Source organism: Cherax quadricarinatus, chromosome 60 (genome assembly GCF_038502225.1).
Source record: "Cherax quadricarinatus isolate ZL_2023a chromosome 60, ASM3850222v1, whole genome shotgun sequence".
NCBI lineage: Eukaryota > Metazoa > Arthropoda > Malacostraca > Decapoda > Parastacidae > Cherax > Cherax quadricarinatus.
In genome coordinates this window covers 18,819,363-18,826,982 of record NC_091351.1, presented here as the reverse complement: position 1 = coordinate 18,826,982, position 7,620 = coordinate 18,819,363, and positions in this window count along the sequence as shown.

Genomic DNA, 7,620 nt, shown 5'->3' with positions numbered 1-7,620 from the left:
TTAACGATAAATCTGACTAGTGATACATTTTAAGGCAAAAATTTTGCCTCGACTAGCGCTTAAAAACCTGACCAACGCTATTCGTTCCGTTCAAGACACGTCCACTTTGCCCTGAGCGCACCCCACTTGTCCCATGGGTGCCAAGCAGGACGTACATTACTCAGGAGGAAAAGGCACTCCCAGGACATAAGCCTATGAAAGACAGGCTTATTCTGTTGATGTGTGCCAATGCTAGTGGTGATTGCAAAGTGAAGCCTTTATTGGTGTATCACTCGGAAACTCCCAGTGTGTTCAGGAAAAACAATGTCGTCAAGGGTAATTTGTGTGTGCTGTGGAGGGCAAACAGTAAGGCATGGGTCACTAGGGACTTTTTCTATGACTTTTTACACCATGCATTTGCCCCCAATGTGAAAAATTACCTAATTGAAAAGAAATTAAACCTTAAGTACCTCCTGGTATTAGACAATGCTCCTGGTCATCCTTCAGACTTGGCAGAGTGACTTTCTAGGGACATGAGCTTCATTAAGGTCAAGTTTTTGCCTCCTAATACCACTCCTCTCCTGCAGCCCATGGACCAGCAGGTCATTTCCAGCTTCAAGAAACTGTACACAAAAGCTATGTTTGAAAGGTGCTTTGTAGTGACCTCAGAAACTCAACTGACTCTAAGAGAGTTTTGGAAAGATCACTTTACCATCCTCAATTGTGTAAACATTATAGGTAAGGCTTGGGAGGAAGTGACTAAGAGGACCTTGAACTCTGCTTGGAAAAAACTGTGGCCAGAATGTGTAGACAAAAGGGATTTTGAACGGTTTGAAGCTAGCCCTGAGAATCCTATGCCAACTGAGGAATGAATTGTGGCATTGGGGAAGTCCTTGGGGTTGGAGGTTAGTGGGGAGGATGTGGAAGAGTTGGTGGTGGAGGACAATAAAGAACTAACCACTGATGAGCTGCTAGATCATCTTGAACAGCAAGAGGGCAGACCTGAGGAAACTGCTTCAGAGGAGGGGAAAAAGAAACTGAAGAAGTTGCCTACTTCTAAGATTAAGGAAATGTGTGCAAAGTGGCTTGAAGTGCAAACCTTTATTGATGAAAATCACCCTGACACAGCTACTGCAAGCTGTGTTGGCAACCTGTACACTGACAATGTTGTGAACCACTTTAGGAAAGTCATAAAGGAACGAGAGGTACAGGTATCTATGGACAGACATGTTGTGCAACAGAAGTCCAGTGACTCTCAAGCTGGTCCTAGTGGCATTAAAAGAACAAGGGAACTAACCCCAGAAAAAGACTTGCTACCTCAAGTGCTAATGGAAGGGGATTCCCCTTCTAAACACTAAGAAGATCAATGCTCTCCCCTCCTCCCATCCCATCAATCATCACCAGATCTTCAATAAAGGTAAGTGTCATGTAACTGTGCATGTCTTCTTCAGTTTGTGTGTATTAAAATTAATATTTCATGTGGTAAAAAATTTTTTTTCAATAGTTTGGGGTGTCTTGCACGGATTAATTTGATTTCCATTATTTCTTATGGGGAAAATTAACTTGACTAACGATTATTTCGATTAACGATGAGCTCTCAGGAACGGATTAATATCGCTGGTTGAGGGTCCACTGTATGTATATGTACATGTATATGTATGTATGTATGTATGTATGTATATATATATATATATGTATGTATATATATATATATATGTATGTATATATATGTATGTATATATATATATATATATATATATATATATACAGTGGACCCCCGCATAGCGACCTTAATCCGTGCAAGAGGGCTGGCTGTTATGCGAAATGTTCGGTATGCGAATGAATTTTCCCCATAAGAAATAATGGAAATCAAATTAATCCATGCAAGACACCCAAAAGCATGAAAAAAAAAATTTTACCACATGAAATATACATTTTCCTACACACAAAGAGAAGGATACATGCTCAATAGTAGAGTAGTACATGCACAATATATATTGTGCATGTACTACTCTACTAAATGAAGAATAAATGACACTTACCTTTATTGAAGATGCAGCAATGACTGATGAGACAGTGTGTCCTGGGAGTGCCTTTTCCTCCTGAGTACTGTAGGTCCTGTTTGGCATTTTCTTCCAGAACAGGCCTTATCACACTGTGTATGTCACTACGATTCTTAAATCTCTCAAACCAACCTTTGCTGGCTCTAAATTCACCAATATGAGCACTAGTTCCAGGCATTTTCCCTGTTCACCTGGGTGTTAGTCGACTGGTGTGGGTTGCATCCTGGGAGACAAGATTAAGGACCCCAATGGAAATAAGTTAGACAGTCTTCGATGACACTGACTTTTTTGGGCTATCCTGGGTGGCAAATCCTCTGGGGTTAATTGTTTCTTGGTATTCTCAATAAGCCACACCAACAACGGTGCTACAGCAGCAGCAGCAGCTGACGGTGGTACAGCAGCAACAGACGATGCTACAGCAGCAGCAGACGATGCTACAGCAGCAACTGACGATGTTACAGCAGCAGCAGACGATGCTACAGCAGCAGCAGCAGCAGCAGACGATGCTACAGCAGCAGCAGCAGCTGACGGTGGTACAGCAGCAACAGACGATGCTACAGCAGCAACAGACGATGCTACAGCAGCAGCAGACGATGCTACAGCAGCAGCAGACGATGCTACAGCAGCAGCAGATGATGCTACAGCAGCAGCAGACGGTACTACAGCAGCAGGAGCAGCTGACGGTGGTACAGCAGCAGCAGCTGACAGTGCAGCAGCAGCTGACAGTGCAGCAGCAGCTGACGGTGGTACAGCAGCAGCAGCAGCTGTACCACCAATAGTAGCGATGGTTGATTGGGGTTTATTATACAACCTGGCCAGCTCGGAGACACGCACTCCACTTTCATACTTATCAATGATCTTTTTCTTCATCTCCATAGTAATTCTCACCCTTATTGCTGTAGGGTTGGCACTAGAAGCTTTCTTGGGGCCCATGGTCACTTATTTTCCAGAAAAAAATCACCAAAAACACTGTAATAATACGAAATGTTCCGATTGTATGCTTGGATGTTACCGCGGAAGCTGGCTGGTAAACAATGCCACCGGCGGAACATGTGAGCGTGGCTCAGGCCGCACATTGGACGCGTCTCGGACGAAGGGCGCTGAGCGGGTTTTTGGGCGGTATGCGAGGCAAAATTTTAGCGATCAAAGCGTCCGGTATGCGGATTGTCCGTTATGCAAGGCGTCCGGTATGCGGGGGTCCACTGTATATATATATATATATATATATATATATATATATATATATATATATATATATATATATATAAAAGATAAATCCTCTTATGTTTCTTCTGTGGGTCAGCAACAGTGCTAAATCTGGTAAAATGCTGAAAAGCTATAATGGAGACTAACTGCAGACACTCATAAAGAAGGCAAGATGCAAAATACTACTGTTGGTAGAATTACCGACAACATGTAAAGTAAAAGGACACAAGTGCAACTAATGTGACATTGTGGCAACATTTTGCTCTCCAGGAGCTTTGTCAAGCCATTACAAACAGTACATGGATACACAGGGTATATATAGGCTCAGAGTGAGATGCCATACTAGTGATAGTAGTAGTAGTACTACTACTACCATAGTAGTAGTAGTAGTACTACTACTACCATAGTAGTAGTACAGTGGACCCCCGGTTAACGATATTTTTTCACTCCAGAAGTATGTTCAGGTGCCAGTACTGACCGAATTTGTTCCCATAAGGAATATTGTGAAGTAGATTAGTCCATTTCAGACCCCCAAACATACACGTACAAACGCACTTACATAAATACACTTACATAATTGGTCGCATTCGGAGGTAATCGTTATGCGTGGGTCCACTGTAGTAGTAGTAGTAGTAGTAGTAGTAGTAGTAGTACTACTACTACTACCACTAGTATAGCACCTCACTCTGAGCCTATATATACCCTGTGTATCCATGTACTGTTTGTAATGGCTTGACAAAGTTCCTGGAGAGCAAAATGTTGCCACAATAAAAATGTCACATTAGTTGCACTTGTGTCCTTTTACTTTACATACCGACAATATGTTAGGTAAAAGGACGCAAGTGCAACTAATGTGACATTGTGCACAACATTTTGCTCTCCACAATAAAATGTCACATTAATTGCATTTGTGTCCTTTTACCTAACAATAAAAGACTTGTATTTTGATGGAGCATCACTCCCACAATGCCCCATACAAAGCATATATTATTATTATAATCAAGGGGGAAGCGCTAAACCTGGAGGATTATACAGCGCCTGGGGGGGGGTGGAAGGCATTCAGGCTTAATTCAGGGAACTGGAGCACAGATCCAATTCCCTAAATCAAGGGCCCCTCACCAACATCAAGGAACCTTCCTTGAGGGGACAAAGCATATACAGTGGACCCCCGCATACCATCAGCATCACATAACGTTCAATCTGCATACCGCTTGCTTTTATCGCAAAAATTTTGCCTCGCATACCGCTCAAAAACCCGCTCACCGCTCTTCGTCCAAGACGCGTCCAATGTGCGCCCTTAGCCAGCCTCACATGTGCCGCCGGTGGCATTGTTTACCAGCCAGCCTCCGCGGTAACATCCAAGCATACAATCGGAACATTTCGTATTATTACAGTGTTTTTGGTGATTTTATCTGCAAAATAAGTGACCATGGGCCCCAAGAAAGCTTCTAGTGCCAACCCTACAGCAATAAGGGTGAGAATTACTATAGAGATGAAGAAAAAGATCATTGATAAGTATGAAAGTGGAGTGCGTGTCTCCGAGCTGGCCAGGTTGTATAATAAACCCCAATCAACCATCGCTACTATTGGTGGTACAGCTGCTGCTGCTGCTGTACCACCGTCAGCTGCTGCTGCTGCTGCACTGTCAGCTGCTGCTGCTGCTGTAGCACCGTCAGCTGCTGCTGCTGTTGTACCACCGTCAGCTGCTGCTGCTGTAGTACCGTCTGCTGCTGCTGTAGTACCGTCTGCTGCTGCTGTAGCATCGTCTGCTGCTGCTGTAGCACTGTCAGCTGCTGCTGCTGCTGCTGTAGCACCGTTGTTGGTGGCTTATTGAGAATACCAAGAAACAATTAACCCCAGAGGATTTGGCACCCAGGATAACCCAAAAAAGTCAGTGTCATCGAAGACTGTCTAACTTATTTCCATTGGGTTCCTTAATCTTGTCTCCCAGGATGCAACCCACACCAGTCGACTAACACCCAGGTGAACAGGAAAAAATGCCTGGAACTAGTGCTCATATTGGTGAATTTAAAGCCAGCAAAGGTTGGTTTGAGAGATTTAAGAATCGTAGTGGCATACACAGTGTGATAAGGCCTGTTCTGGAAGAAAATGCCAAACAGGACCTACAGTACTCAGGAGGAAAAGGCACTCCCAGGACACACTGTCTCATCAGTCATTGCTGCATCTTCAATAAAGGTAAGTGTCATTTATTCTTCATTTAGTAGAGTAGTACATGCACAATATATATTGTGCATGTACTACTCTGCTATTGTGCATGTATCCTTCTCTTTGTGTGTAGGAAAATGTATATTTCATGTGGTTAAATTTTTTTTTTCATACTTTTGGGTGTCTTGCACGGATTAATTTGATTTCCATTATTTCTTATGGGGAAAATTCATTCACATACCGATCATTTCGCATAACAATGAGCCCTCTTGCACGGATTAAAGTCGCTATGCGGGGGTCCACTGTAGTAACCACCAGCTCCCATCACAGAAAGAAAAACATACAGCAATCTCCCCAATTCTCATTATTTAGCTTGGTAAAAATAGATCATTCCATATATGTGAATTCGAACAAAGCAATATGCATAAAGAGAAGGAAACCTGTATGTGACCCCTACAGGTTTAGTGCCTACCCATGAATACACAATACTAAAATGTAATGGAATTATTACTGTATTATATTGATGAAGGAAGGCTTAAGTGTTTCTATGTATGGCAAATGCATCCCTCAAGGAAGATGCCTTGATACTTGAGGGGCTCTTATGTTCTTCCCTTCCTTGGATCAAGCCTGTCTGTTTCCCATTCTTCAAATGCTATATGATGTCTATGGGTTTAACTCTTCAGATGCACTGTACCCATCCAGGCACATGTTGCCTCAGAGTGCCATCCAAGGTGTGAAGCATGACTCTATCCTGCCTTCCTTTCCTCACCAGGAAAACACATGATGTAGCCGCAGAACACCCATTTAAATATCAAGATATTTAAATATTACAATATTTGTGAATAAACAAAAGGGTGGATGATGGACTCAAACTGCAGTCCATAAATTGGCAGTCCAACACTAGTCGGACTGTCAATTTACAGAATGCGGTTCAAGTCCCTCATCCACCCTTCAGTACATTAATCGACAGTTGTTTATTGCAACTTAACTTGAGTTCACAGTACGTATATGATATTAATAGGAAGGCTCTCAGTCCACAAGTCATATTATTATTATAATGTGATGCAAGCTCTAAATCCCTAGAAATCTTACAGCACATGGAGCACGAGATCAAGAGCCCCTCACAGGCATCCTGGCACCTCCCATTAATGTCATAGAGTTCAGGAAGCACCTCCTCTTCAAGGGGGTCTCCTTGGTGTGATGAAGAGGCTTTTGGTCTGAGGAATTAGACCTGTCGGTCTCCTTCCTCACACCGAACCTAATTACCCCCCATGCCTATCCCATCCTCCCCTTTTTCCTTTCCTCCTCCTCCTCCCCACCCCTCCCTTTTGCCCTTCCTCTTTTTGGCCTTTGGGAATTTTCCCACAGGCGCGCTAGTTCCTAGGTAGGGAAAAGGGTACTGGGGTCCATCCCATTCCGTTGAGGTTCTTGGCGGTGGCATAGTTTGCTGTGGAATCTGTATCACCTGGGGATGTACCGATCCCTCTCCGGTATCCAGGAGGGCGGCTTTGGGTGTCTTTCTGGCGACGGGTGTATCTCTGGAAGTCACCTTTTGGATTCCGGGGGTGGTGGCCGAAGGAGGTGTGCTTTGTGGTGGATATCCGGCCTCCCTCCCTTTTGTCCACAGAGGTAGCTCGGCAGATGTGAGGTTGCTATCCCAGATTGCTGGTTTACTGGTATGAAGGGTAGGGTATGGCACGAGTTCCGTGCTGCATCTGCACTACTTGTGGTGCTGAGGTCCTCTTGGGCGCTGCTGTGTAATGCAGCGAAGTACGAACAAATAGCTGATGGTACGGAATATCAGTGCGTAGAAGAAGGGCACTTTAATTAAAGGTCCCATCAGGAAAAGGATCTGAAGAATACAATAAATTATAGCCTGAGATGGGAGAGATAACAGCAGAGTGTAATTTTGGTTCCTGTAAGCAAACACCAACAGGGGAAAACCGGGAGAGTAACATCTGAAGCTCACCCCGATTACCTGTGAGGCTGCATGTATTCCACTGTAAATAGGCCATGATTGGCAATGATAAAGATACCTGAAATCCGCAGGTAAGGGTTCCTACGGACTAGAGGGGTTAGAAAAGTCCATATGTGGAGGCAGCGGAAAACGTTCAAGTAGCGAAGGAATGGTGCACTGTGAAGAAAGGAGTTGCGCAGATGGAGGAGAGGAGAGAGAAGGAACAGAGGGTGGATCAGTGTCCATTGA